This window comes from Rhinoderma darwinii, unplaced genomic scaffold (assembly GCF_050947455.1).
Source record: "Rhinoderma darwinii isolate aRhiDar2 unplaced genomic scaffold, aRhiDar2.hap1 Scaffold_4489, whole genome shotgun sequence".
Classification (NCBI taxonomy): Eukaryota; Metazoa; Chordata; class Amphibia; order Anura; family Rhinodermatidae; genus Rhinoderma; species Rhinoderma darwinii.
In genome coordinates, this window is record NW_027463927.1 from 73,717 (window position 1) to 87,536 (window position 13,820).

Here is a 13,820-nt window from a genome sequence, read left to right on the forward strand (position 1 = left end):
ACACTTTTGGAATCTGCTTTTAGTCAACACATAAGGAAAGGGTGCACCGGTCCTGGAAATACTGCAATACCAGGTCAATGCGTGGAGTGGACAGAGCAAGCTCTATTTCCATCTCCCTGTTCTAAAAATCCATTTAATATATGGTCCCCAGATAGGGGACGTATCAGATATTAAACTGATAAGAACAGATACTACACTTGATCTTAGCCAAAAGGCCGAGAAGCGATAACCCGAATGGGCCGGCCGTTGACCGAGCCTGCCTAATACTGCTGTTCACCCCTTGCAGCGATTGATTCAGCCTACTCCTAGGCAATTCCATGGGGCCCTGCAGGCTCACACACATTTACAGCTACTAAGCGGGAGGGAGGTGAATAAAGGCCGGAGAGGAAGCTACACAGGATTTGCTTCTTTTGCTTGCACCACAATGCAGTGCTGAAAGAGGAGGAATCTACATAAAAACGCCTTCTTGGCAACGCCCAAATGCCCTCCTGCCGTGCAAATACTGGCGGCGGCAGCAGTAGCAGTAAGTGCATGCCCACTGCCACCCCTTCTCCTTTCACACCTTGTATCAGCTTTAATCCAGTCAGGTGCTGCCTGCTGAGCAGCACTGACCAACACTGCCTGGGCCCAGGCTTTTATCTCTGAGGCCCCATTATGATGTCAGAAAGCTGGCTCTGGAATCCTGAGGGCTCCACTATGACACGTGCAAAGTTCCGTCTGAACTTTATATAAGACGGTGAGGCTCAGTCAGTCACTCAGTGTTGCCTGAGAGGGCAACACTGCAACAGCCGGCCGCCAGGCTGTCTTTTTTTTGCACAGCTAGTTGCCTCCAGGAGGCCACAAGAGGGAGACAAGGGACTGCAAAATGGAAAATAGGCATCCACCAACTTTACAGACAACTTGTTCTCCTTGCTCCTACAACCTCCATCCTTGCACAGTTTGTTATTCTTCCAGGTAACAAAGTAACAAATCCAAATTGCTGCTCTCTTTGTAGGCAAGCAAGGCTTTGTTGCAACTGCAATTCTTACTTCTTCTTGAAATGTAGGGACGACAGTACATTCCATCACATCCATCTAGTGTACACAGGTAGGTCCATTGTGGCGGGTAGGCGGCTGGCTGCTTTAATGGCTGTTTGCTGTTCCCCTACTCCACTATTTGACTGTGGTGCTGCATCAATCAGTGGCTGGCTCAGGTGCAGCTCTTTAACTTACCTAGGAGGGAGGGCGGAGAGAAGACAAGGAAGGTGAATGAGCTGTTCCAATGTGAAATGCCGGAAACACAGAAACACAGAAGACACACACACACACACACAACAAGAGGTGGCAATGTATTAATTAATTGCATTTAATAAATGAGCTCATTATCACACATGACTGTACAAATGCATTGTCCAACAGGTGTTGAAATAATGGGATTAAAAGGGGAGATCCCTTCAGAAAGACAGAAACAATGGCAAAGAGAAAAAACACTTTTGGAATCTGCTTTTAGTCAACACATAAGGAAAGGGTGCACCGGTCCTGGAAATACTGCAATACCAGGTCAATGCGTGGAGTGGACAGAGCAAGCTCTATTTCCATCTCCCTGTTCTAAAAATCCATTTAATATATGGTCCCCAGATAGGGGACGTATCAGATATTAAACTGATAAGAACAGATACTACACTTGATCTTAGCCAAAAGGCCGAGAAGCGATAACCCGAATGGGCCGGCCGTTGACCGAGCCTGCCTAATACTGCTGTTCACCCCTTGCAGCGATTGATTCAGCCTACTCCTAGGCAATTCCATGGGGCCCTGCAGGCTCACACACATTTACAGCTACTAAGCGGGAGGGAGGTGAATAAAGGCCGGAGAGGAAGCTACACAGGATTTGCTTCTTTTGCTTGCACCACAATGCAGTGCTGAAAGAGGAGGAATCTACATAAAAACGCCTTCTTGGCAACGCCCAAATGCCCTCCTGCCGTGCAAATACTGGCGGCGGCAGCAGTAGCAGTAAGTGCATGCCCACTGCCACCCCTTCTCCTTTCACACCTTGTATCAGCTTTAATCCAGTCAGGTGCTGCCTGCTGAGCAGCACTGACCAACACTGCCTGGGCCCAGGCTTTTATCTCTGAGGCCCCATTATGATGTCAGAAAGCTGGCTCTGGAATCCTGAGGGCTCCACTATGACACGTGCAAAGTTCCGTCTGAACTTTATATAAGACGGTGAGGCTCAGTCAGTCACTCAGTGTTGCCTGAGAGGGCAACACTGCAACAGCCGGCCGCCAGGCTGTCTTTTTTTTGCACAGCTAGTTGCCTCCAGGAGGCCACAAGAGGGAGACAAGGGACTGCAAAATGGAAAATAGGCATCCACCAACTTTACAGACAACTTGTTCTCCTTGCTCCTACAACCTCCATCCTTGCACAGTTTGTTATTCTTCCAGGTAACAAAGTAACAAATCCAAATTGCTGCTCTCTTTGTAGGCAAGCAAGGCTTTGTTGCAACTGCAATTCTTACTTCTTCTTGAAATGTAGGGACGACAGTACATTCCATCACATCCATCTAGTGTACACAGGTAGGTCCATTGTGGCGGGTAGGCGGCTGGCTGCTTTAATGGCTGTTTGCTGTTCCCCTACTCCACTATTTGACTGTGGTGCTGCATCAATCAGTGGCTGGCTCAGGTGCAGCTCTTTAACTTACCTAGGAGGGAGGGCGGAGAGAAGACAAGGAAGGTGAATGAGCTGTTCCAATGTGAAATGCCGGAAACACAGAAACACAGAAGACACACACACACACACACAACAAGAGGTGGCAATGTATTAATTAATTGCATTTAATAAATGAGCTCATTATCACACATGACTGTACAAATGCATTGTCCAACAGGTGTTGAAATAATGGGATTAAAAGGGGAGATCCCTTCAGAAAGACAGAAACAATGGCAAAGAGAAAAAACACTTTTGGAATCTGCTTTTAGTCAACACATAAGGAAAGGGTGCACCGGTCCTGGAAATACTGCAATACCAGGTCAATGCGTGGAGTGGACAGAGCAAGCTCTATTTCCATCTCCCTGTTCTAAAAATCCATTTAATATATGGTCCCCAGATAGGGGACGTATCAGATATTAAACTGATAAGAACAGATTTTTTTTGATTGAAAATTGCTTTATTGACAATCAATCGTCATCATACAAACATTACTGCGACGCAGCGCAAGCCATGAAGCAGCAAATAATAAATAATAACAGTCGTCAAACATAACATGACAGTATAATACACAGTACAGGCTAGCCTATGCTATACATTACACCACATGCTACACTAACATTCTTGCATTCACTAACGCCAAACAACAAAGCATTACAGACAAGTGATGGGATAGGGGAGTGGGTAGGAGGGGATAGGGAAGGGGGAAATCACAGGCCCGAAGCTTTATTGAAAGACAACACACAAGAAGGGAGAGTGGGGGGAAGGGGAGTATCAGTCCTCTTCCTCATCGACGTCCGGGCTGTCCCAGGTGGAATAGTCTCTGAGCAGGCTGTGGATCAGCCTGCGGCAGTCCTGGACGGACACACTCTCTCTCCGCAAAATCAGACGGTTCCTGGCAAACCATATAGCGTCCTTAAAGCAGTTCATAAGGCGCCAGGCTTCCTGGATTGCTCCATCCGTGGTATTCCCAGGAAATAGTCCATAAAGTACCGAGCGGTACGACAGTCTGTTCCTGGGTACTGAGTCCTTGAGTTCATGTTCCAAGGCTTTCAACAGACCCTGTGCAAAGGGGCACTGCCAGAAAATGTGCAAAGATGTTTCCTCCGTGAAGGGGCACCTGGGGCAGTACCGGGTCTTGCACAGGTTGCGGGCATGCATGAATGACCTAAGAGGCAGTCCTCCCTGGATGGCCATCCATGAAATGTCCTTGTGCCCGTTGGTCAACCTGCCAGATGACACGTTAGTCCAAACAGTCTCCAACGTGTCGGCATGAAGCCCTGGAACAGACTCCAGTGAGTCCTTTGCTCTGATGTGCTTGTGGATCGTCTTAGGTTTCCACAAGTCGGGCTTAAGACCCTCCAGTTGATGCTCCCTCACAAACCGGACGACATCTCCGTAGAACCAGGGAGCGTGCCAGTTGTAAGGGAAGGAGCTGTCCCACTTGTCCCAGCCAAAACCTCGCCAGAGGGGAAGGAGGAAGTAGCGGGACATGGCCTTGCCCGCAGAGCCGTTTGCTGTCCTCAGAGTCCTACGAACACAGTCACATACAAAAGCGATCCGCAGCAGAGTGGGAATGTCGGGTATACCCTTCCCACCTTTGCGGGGCTCCTTGTACATAACAGTCCGCTTTACTCTGTCCATTTTCGAGCCCCAGATGAAGCGAAACACAGTCCTGGTAATGGCCCTCGAGACCGTTGCAAGAGGGGGCCATGCCTGTGCAGTGTATTGTAGCACAGGCAAGACTTCGTTACGCAGGACCATTGCTTTGCCCTCAATAGTGAGTTGTCTGAGGCTCCACAGTCCGATCCTTTGGTTGACTTTGGCCAAGCGTTCTTCCCACGACTTTAGGGCTGCACCTTCCTTACCGAACCAGACTCCCAGAATTTTGATGAAGTCCGGCTTGATAGTAAACGGGAAGGAGGCAGGAGAAGGCAGGTACCACTTTCCGAAGAGCATGGCTTCCGACTTCCCGCAGTTGACTTTTGCCCCTGAAGCGCGTCCGAACTCCTCACAGGTCTGGACGAGTGCAGTCACCGAACTCTGGTCAGCGCAGAAGACGGTCACGTCGTCCATGTACAGCGAGCATTTGACCTCGAAGTGTCCTGGACCTGGTGCGGTGATCCCTCTGATCTCTCCATTCTGCCGGATAGCCTCTGCGAAGAGCTCTATAACACAAACAAAAAGGAGAGGTGAAAGAGGACAGCCTTGTCTAACCCCCGACGATACAGGAAAGGGGTCAGTCTTCCAGCCGTTCACCAGCACCGAGCTGTAAATGTCGCAATACATCAGGTTAACATACAAACAGAACAACCTGCCAAGCCGCAGCCTACGCAGAGCCTTACCCATGAATTCGTGAGAGACCCGGTCAAAAGCCTTCTCCTGATCCAGACTGACCAGGGCCGCGTGTGTACGGCGGCTTTGCATGTAATGCACCGTGTCCCTCACCAGGGCAAGACTGTCGGCCACCCTACGGCCAGGAATGCCGCAGGTTTGGTCCGATCCGATGATCTGTCCGATGACAACCTTCAGTCTGTTGGTCAATACTTTGGCGAGGATCTTGTAGTCCACGTTCAGGAGAGAGATGGGACGCCAGTTTTTCAGGTCACATCTCTCCCCCTTCCGCTTATACAAGATCGTGATCATGCCTTCTCTCAAGGACGGTGGCATTCTACCCTCCACCACCATCTCCTCATAGAGCTCCAGCAGGTCCGGACAGATCAAGTCCCCCAGCGCTACATAGAGCTCTGCTGGGAGACCATCACTGCCCGGGGTCCTGCCGGGTCTGAAGGATTTAGCGGCAGAGAGCAGTTCCTCCACCGTCAGGGGTACGTCCATAGCCTCCGTACCTGCAGGATCAAGATGATTAGTGATACCTGACAGGAATTTATCGGCGGCTTCGGGGTCAGTGGTTTTCCGGGAGTAGAGGCTTCGGTAGTAGTCTGTGACGACTCCCATCACCTCCTTCTTCCCAGAATGCATGTTTCCGGTCTCATCTCGGAGTTCCTTCAGGGGCGTGTGGCCGGCATGGAGTTTCCTGAAAAAGAACGAGTTACATTTCTCACCCTTCTCCAGGTTCTCCACCTTGGAACGAAAGACAATTCGCTTGGATTCCTCCTCAAAGTGCCTTTTCAGGCCCTTTTTGGCTTCCTCCAGCTCCTTCCTGACGTCCCAGCCGCATTGAAGGAGGTCTTGCAGGGATCGCAGCTGACGCTGCATCTCTCTGAAGTCTCTCTTCCTCTCACACGCCTGTTGACGACTTTTTGCCTGAAAGAAACAACGAAATTCAACTTTAACATATTCCCACCAGTCACAGGTTTTGTCAAAGAAAACTTTATCATTCCTCCAAACAATATAGGCGTCTCTAAGTTCCGCCAGTACCTCTTCTCTTTCCAGCAGGGCACAATTCAGCTTCCAGGAGCCAGGGCCGGGAGGAAAACCGTGGCCGATGGCACCCTGGAAGAGAATGGCCCTGTGGTCAGAGAAGAAGCAGGGGACCATGGAGTGCCCATGCTGCTTGACTGCCCGGGAGGTGAACACAAAGTCAATCCGAGAACGAAGTGAGCCATCGGGTCGGCTCCATGAATAGTTCACAGAGCCGATCCCCATGGAGCCCACAACGTCCTGCAAGGATGCTTCGGTTACCATCTCGATAAGCAGTTTGGAACTGACATCCAGCTTGATTGAAGTGCCGGAACTTCGTCCATCCTCTTCGATGGGGCAGTTGAAGTCCCCGGCCATCACCACTGCCCTAGTGGTGGCGAGCTGGGTCCGCAGGGTCTGGAATAGTTCCAGGCGCTCAGCCTTCATAGGGGGAGCGTATACGTTGATGAGCCTAATCGGCTCTCCTGCCCAGGAACCGTCTACGACCAACAAGCGGCCGCAGGCGAGCTCCTGGACAGAGTCAACAGTAAATACGCTTCCCCTAATCAGGATGGCAACCCCTGCAGACTTACAGTCGCCCCCACCAGACCAGTAGGACGGGCCATGGGTCCACTGCCTGGCCAGATGATGGTATGACCTGGAAGAGGGGAGAGTACATTCCTGCAGCATAAATACATCACTCGACTGCTTGGAAAGAAAAGTTAGCACCATCTGACATCTAGTCCTATCTCTAACACTCCTCACATTGAGGCTAAAGATGTTAAGTTTAGCAGCCATGGGGGAGAATAAAGAAGGTTAGTGCAAACGATACACCTTAGTTACCAGTCCGGTCGGGCGGATCCTCCTCGCCTGGCGGGTCCGAAAGATCCAGCAGGCCCTCTGACAGAAATTGTTCCAGGATTGTAGCCACCTGGATGTCTGTTGTGAAGTCGATGACCTCAGGTTCAGACACGAGTTCCTCCACCATCTGCTCCATTTCCTCCTGCTGCGCAAGGGAATCTTCGCAGATTTCCACGACTTGTCGCTTTGAGGACTCAGCAGCTGGGCTGTCCCTCACCTTTCTCTTCCTCTGGATGGCACCTGAGGAGACAAGAGGGGGAAAATCCTCCAGGGAGAGGACTCCAGCAGCTGGAGGGGAAGATGTTAGTGCTGCTGGAGCTGGGGAGAAGGGAGGCTGGGTTGGGAGAGGTGCAGGTGACAGGACCACTGAGATGGGTGGGTAGGAGAAGGTGAGAGCCTCAGTGGGGGTGACAGGGGTTGGGGACGGGGGGGTGGGGAGGGCCGGGCGAGGGAGGGTGGGAAGGGTAGGGCGAGGGAGGGCCGGGAAAGGGGGGGGAGGGACTGTCGTCTTCTTACCATCCTTCTTTTTCCCGGTCTTCTGTGCCGCTGGAGCTCTGGCTGGGGCGGGGTTCCCTCTGGCTGGAGCTTTCGCTGCTACAGTTGCCCAGGATCGATCCCTCTTCGGGCAGTCCTTGTAAGAGTGGGCTGCTTGTCCGCAGAGGTTGCACATTGTCCGTTTCGGGCAGTCTTTGGTCTCGTGTCCTGTTACCCGGCAGTTCTTGCAGGCGTCCTCCTTGCAGTCCTTCACCGAATGACCCTTCTTGCTGCATCTCCTGCAGATCTGCGGCATGTCCGGGTAATAGATGAGGCCGTAGGAGTTGCCCAGCGAGAATGACTGGGGCAGGTGCTGGAGGCCGTCTTCCGCGCTCGAATCCTTGTTCAGTCGGACGATTACCGACCACTTGCCAGTCCAGAAGCCGAGTCCGTTCAGGATGTGGGTGGGTTCCCTCACCACTGTGCAGAACCGCTTCAGGAGCGTGGTGATGTCTTTGCCGGGGGTGTGTGGGTTCCGCATTGAGACCGTCACCCGCCTTTCCTCTCTTTGGACAGGGCAGTTGCCCACAAAGCGAGAGAAAGGGGATTCAGGCCTCGCCGCTTTCACCATCTCCCAGTACCTTCTGCAGATGTTGATCGAAGCGAAGGTCACGAAGAACATCCCGGTCATGAAGGCCTGGATACTGATGGTCTCCGGCTTAGCGAAGCCCTGATCCAGGAGCATCTTCTGGCAGAACACTTCTTCCGTCATGTCCGGCACTCTCCCGTCCACCTCCTTGAGCTTCAGGGCCACCGTCTGCTTCATCCAGGGCTCCAGGGTTGGAGCAGCCTGGTTCGGCTTCCTGGTGGCCTGTTGGCTTGAGGAGGCTTCAGGAGGAGATGTCCTGGCCTGGGCCGGCTCACCTGGTCCATCAGCCTTCTCCTTCTGGGTGGCAGGGTTGCTGGTTGAGGCCATGGCTTCTTCCAGCTGTTCCTGTCGCTTGGGGAGGATCTTCGATAGCTCTTTCCCGAAGGGGGCGGAGCTATGCAAATCTTCTCCTTGCTGGCCGAGGTTCTTCCACGAAATTTCTTCCGCAGCGGTTCCTCGTCGAGCTTCTTCTTCTGCGGCCGAGCTTCTTCGAAGATCCCCTTCAGCGGCGGCTCTTCTCCGAAGTTCTCCTTCTTCTTCCCGGCAGCGATCTCCCGGAGCTTCTTCCTCGATGGCGGCTTCTCCCTTCTGGATCGTCGTCTTCGCTGGTTCTTCTCCGCAGTTCGTCGCCGGCTTCGTCTGGAACGCTCTTGGATCGCTAAGCTAGTGTTTATAGCCCCCAGTGGTTCTCCGAGCTATCTATCCTTACAAGGACTGATAAGAACAGATACTACACTTGATCTTAGCCAAAAGGCCGAGAAGCGATAACCCGAATGGGCCGGCCGTTGACCGAGCCTGCCTAATACTGCTGTTCACCCCTTGCAGCGATTGATTCAGCCTACTCCTAGGCAATTCCATGGGGCCCTGCAGGCTCACACACATTTACAGCTACTAAGCGGGAGGGAGGTGAATAAAGGCCGGAGAGGAAGCTACACAGGATTTGCTTCTTTTGCTTGCACCACAATGCAGTGCTGAAAGAGGAGGAATCTACATAAAAACGCCTTCTTGGCAACGCCCAAATGCCCTCCTGCCGTGCAAATACTGGCGGCGGCAGCAGTAGCAGTAAGTGCATGCCCACTGCCACCCCTTCTCCTTTCACACCTTGTATCAGCTTTAATCCAGTCAGGTGCTGCCTGCTGAGCAGCACTGACCAACACTGCCTGGGCCCAGGCTTTTATCTCTGAGGCCCCATTATGATGTCAGAAAGCTGGCTCTGGAATCCTGAGGGCTCCACTATGACACGTGCAAAGTTCCGTCTGAACTTTATATAAGACGGTGAGGCTCAGTCAGTCACTCAGTGTTGCCTGAGAGGGCAACACTGCAACAGCCGGCCGCCAGGCTGTCTTTTTTTTGCACAGCTAGTTGCCTCCAGGAGGCCACAAGAGGGAGACAAGGGACTGCAAAATGGAAAATAGGCATCCACCAACTTTACAGACAACTTGTTCTCCTTGCTCCTACAACCTCCATCCTTGCACAGTTTGTTATTCTTCCAGGTAACAAAGTAACAAATCCAAATTGCTGCTCTCTTTGTAGGCAAGCAAGGCTTTGTTGCAACTGCAATTCTTACTTCTTCTTGAAATGTAGGGACGACAGTACATTCCATCACATCCATCTAGTGTACACAGGTAGGTCCATTGTGGCGGGTAGGCGGCTGGCTGCTTTAATGGCTGTTTGCTGTTCCCCTACTCCACTATTTGACTGTGGTGCTGCATCAATCAGTGGCTGGCTCAGGTGCAGCTCTTTAACTTACCTAGGAGGGAGGGCGGAGAGAAGACAAGGAAGGTGAATGAGCTGTTCCAATGTGAAATGCCGGAAACACAGAAACACAGAAGACACACACACACACACACAACAAGAGGTGGCAATGTATTAATTAATTGCATTTAATAAATGAGCTCATTATCACACATGACTGTACAAATGCATTGTCCAACAGGTGTTGAAATAATGGGATTAAAAGGGGAGATCCCTTCAGAAAGACAGAAACAATGGCAAAGAGAAAAAACACTTTTGGAATCTGCTTTTAGTCAACACATAAGGAAAGGGTGCACCGGTCCTGGAAATACTGCAATACCAGGTCAATGCGTGGAGTGGACAGAGCAAGCTCTATTTCCATCTCCCTGTTCTAAAAATCCATTTAATATATGGTCCCCAGATAGGGGACGTATCAGATATTAAACTGATAAGAACAGATACTACACTTGATCTTAGCCAAAAGGCCGAGAAGCGATAACCCGAATGGGCCGGCCGTTGACCGAGCCTGCCTAATACTGCTGTTCACCCCTTGCAGCGATTGATTCAGCCTACTCCTAGGCAATTCCATGGGGCCCTGCAGGCTCACACACATTTACAGCTACTAAGCGGGAGGGAGGTGAATAAAGGCCGGAGAGGAAGCTACACAGGATTTGCTTCTTTTGCTTGCACCACAATGCAGTGCTGAAAGAGGAGGAATCTACATAAAAACGCCTTCTTGGCAACGCCCAAATGCCCTCCTGCCGTGCAAATACTGGCGGCGGCAGCAGTAGCAGTAAGTGCATGCCCACTGCCACCCCTTCTCCTTTCACACCTTGTATCAGCTTTAATCCAGTCAGGTGCTGCCTGCTGAGCAGCACTGACCAACACTGCCTGGGCCCAGGCTTTTATCTCTGAGGCCCCATTATGATGTCAGAAAGCTGGCTCTGGAATCCTGAGGGCTCCACTATGACACGTGCAAAGTTCCGTCTGAACTTTATATAAGACGGTGAGGCTCAGTCAGTCACTCAGTGTTGCCTGAGAGGGCAACACTGCAACAGCCGGCCGCCAGGCTGTCTTTTTTTTGCACAGCTAGTTGCCTCCAGGAGGCCACAAGAGGGAGACAAGGGACTGCAAAATGGAAAATAGGCATCCACCAACTTTACAGACAACTTGTTCTCCTTGCTCCTACAACCTCCATCCTTGCACAGTTTGTTATTCTTCCAGGTAACAAAGTAACAAATCCAAATTGCTGCTCTCTTTGTAGGCAAGCAAGGCTTTGTTGCAACTGCAATTCTTACTTCTTCTTGAAATGTAGGGACGACAGTACATTCCATCACATCCATCTAGTGTACACAGGTAGGTCCATTGTGGCGGGTAGGCGGCTGGCTGCTTTAATGGCTGTTTGCTGTTCCCCTACTCCACTATTTGACTGTGGTGCTGCATCAATCAGTGGCTGGCTCAGGTGCAGCTCTTTAACTTACCTAGGAGGGAGGGCGGAGAGAAGACAAGGAAGGTGAATGAGCTGTTCCAATGTGAAATGCCGGAAACACAGAAACACAGAAGACACACACACACACACACAACAAGAGGTGGCAATGTATTAATTAATTGCATTTAATAAATGAGCTCATTATCACACATGACTGTACAAATGCATTGTCCAACAGGTGTTGAAATAATGGGATTAAAAGGGGAGATCCCTTCAGAAAGACAGAAACAATGGCAAAGAGAAAAAACACTTTTGGAATCTGCTTTTAGTCAACACATAAGGAAAGGGTGCACCGGTCCTGGAAATACTGCAATACCAGGTCAATGCGTGGAGTGGACAGAGCAAGCTCTATTTCCATCTCCCTGTTCTAAAAATCCATTTAATATATGGTCCCCAGATAGGGGACGTATCAGATATTAAACTGATAAGAACAGATTTTTTTTTTTTTTTTTTTTACAAAAGTTTTTATTTATCAATTGAAACAAAATACAAGTACAATATACATCATAATACAATCAGAACAATGTCAGTGTCATACAATCGTTTCAGTTCACACAAGTAATGTACAAAATAATCACACCCAATGTTTCCATTTCTTAACCTTCCAGATCCCCTCAGAATCTGACCCAGAACGTTTACAATCAAGCTTGTACATAAAATACAATCTACTGAGAAACAATTTAATACAGTCATCAACAGACATTTTGTCTTTTTTATAAACCAGAATATTTCGTGAGTCCCATAAAGTTTCACGCAGGGCAATAGTGAACATCCACACTAGTCTGTGTTGCACAGACATTGTAAGGCCTACCCCATAAAGTAACATGCTGACAGAGGCAGAAGAGATGCCAGTAAGTTCTAAAAACAAACGCTTTAACTTAGCAATGACCTGTTTGGCATAGGGACAACCATAAAGCAAGTGAAATACGGTTTCTATGTCACCGCAATTTTCCCTCGGACACTGTTCAGATGGCGCCATATCTCTGCGTTTTAAGAACGCCTTTGTTGGAAGAGCCTCATGAAAGGATAACCATGTCACCTCCCTTTGTTTGGGTGACACTGGCAAAGCACTGACCATTTTCCATGCATTTTTAGCCTGAGAGCTAGACAGGTCAGCTATGTTCGTTACAATTTCATCCTTCCGGTACCATTTCAGAATATGAATTTTACTGGTGCTTAATAATCCCAAGGATTCTAGATTATATTTATTCTTGAAATATTGTAGTGCAAAGTAAAAAGGAGGCGCAACAAAGGCCCAAGGTTTGGTTCTATCTAACGGTAACCAACCCCATTTATGAAACATCCAGCCACCCAAATATCGGATCATGTGACCGGCCCATCTTTTAGATAGTACTAACTTGTGTATTAATAACCAGGAGTGCATGTGAGATAGAAAAGCAATGTCAGGAAAATGTAGACCACCGTTAATGGGTAATTTCAGACATTTGACACGAGCAACTTTCTCAGCTTTTGACCCCCATAGAAAGATACACAATATTCTGGTCATTTGCTGTATCCACCTGCTGGAGGGAGTGAAAACACAGGTGAGATAAAAAATCATGGGCAAGATGACTGCCTTTATTATGAGCACCTTCCCAAAAAGAGACATTTGCCTGGTCTTATAGAAGTTCAGCTTCTGTGTTACTCTTTCACCCAACTTCTGAAAGGATTGGCTACCTTTTAACGCCTGATCATAATGAACCCCCAGAATAGTCAGTCCCTGTGGGTCATGGGGCACCTGTGTGTCTTGTACAGGTGTGACAGCCGCAAACGTTGAGTATTTGCATTTATCCCAGTTTACAGACATGGCAGACACATTACAGAAAATACGTAAATGTAATTTTGCTCTATTCAGGTCCGCTTGGGATGTGTTAACCAACACCACATCATCCATATAGGCCAGTAATTTTACTGCCTCACCTTGAGACCCTGGGAGAAAGAAACCTTTTATTATTTTATCTTTAATAACAGACTGAATAAAAGTTTCCATGACACTTATGAAAAGTACTGGCGACAAAGGGCACCCCTGCCGCACCCCAGAAGAAACCGTAAAAGGGTCGCCTAGGGAACCATTAACTTGAACACAGCTAGTAACCTCCGAATACATACTTTGAATGACTCGCAGCATCTGTGCAGGGATACCAAAAGCACGTAAAACAGAAAATAAAAATTGATGTGAAACTGTGTCATACGCTTTTTGCAGATCAATGGAAGTAAGAACTAATAGCGAACGATTAGATAAAGACATATGAATAATATCCCTAACTAGCAAAAGGTTTTCATGAATACGCCTACCAGGCACTGCACATGTCTGAGCAGGCCCGATAAGATCTGGTAACACAGCGCTAAGTCTGGATGTGAGAATTTTCGCCACCACCTTATAATCAACATTGAGTAATGTAATAGGGCGCCAGTTTTTGACATCCCTACGGTCACCCTTCTTATACAATAAAGTAATCACTCCATTCTTCATAGAAGCAGATAATTCCCCTGTAGAAATAATCAAGTGAATGATTTGGACAAAAACTATTTTGATGATGTCCCAAAAGGTAATATAAAATTCCTTAGA

General features: G+C 49.2%; 5 non-coding genes and 1 pseudogene across 5 annotated transcripts; all 6 read right to left on the bottom strand.

Moving 5' to 3' along the window:
- Nucleotides 1-36: 36 nt before the first annotated feature.
- On the bottom strand, nt 37-227 carry LOC142716371 (U2 spliceosomal RNA). Its single transcript, XR_012871612.1, has one exon. It is a non-coding gene; the product is annotated as a U2 spliceosomal RNA (small nuclear RNA).
- A 1,274-nt stretch (nt 228-1,501) lies between these two features.
- On the bottom strand, nt 1,502-1,692 carry LOC142716372 (U2 spliceosomal RNA). The gene has a single exon (XR_012871613.1). It is a non-coding gene; the product is annotated as a U2 spliceosomal RNA (small nuclear RNA).
- Nucleotides 1,693-2,966: 1,274 nt separating this feature from the next.
- Nucleotides 2,967-3,156, bottom strand: LOC142716402 (U2 spliceosomal RNA). The gene has a single exon (XR_012871639.1). It is a non-coding gene; the product is annotated as a U2 spliceosomal RNA (small nuclear RNA).
- Nucleotides 3,157-8,692: 5,536 nt separating this feature from the next.
- Nucleotides 8,693-8,794, bottom strand: LOC142716408 (U2 spliceosomal RNA; annotated as a pseudogene).
- Nucleotides 8,795-10,068: 1,274 nt separating this feature from the next.
- On the bottom strand, nt 10,069-10,259 carry LOC142716373 (U2 spliceosomal RNA). The gene has a single exon (XR_012871614.1). It is a non-coding gene; the product is annotated as a U2 spliceosomal RNA (small nuclear RNA).
- Nucleotides 10,260-11,533: 1,274 nt separating this feature from the next.
- LOC142716401 (U2 spliceosomal RNA) lies at nt 11,534-11,717 on the bottom strand. Its single transcript, XR_012871638.1, has one exon. It is a non-coding gene; the product is annotated as a U2 spliceosomal RNA (small nuclear RNA).
- Nucleotides 11,718-13,820: the final 2,103 nt, after the last annotated feature.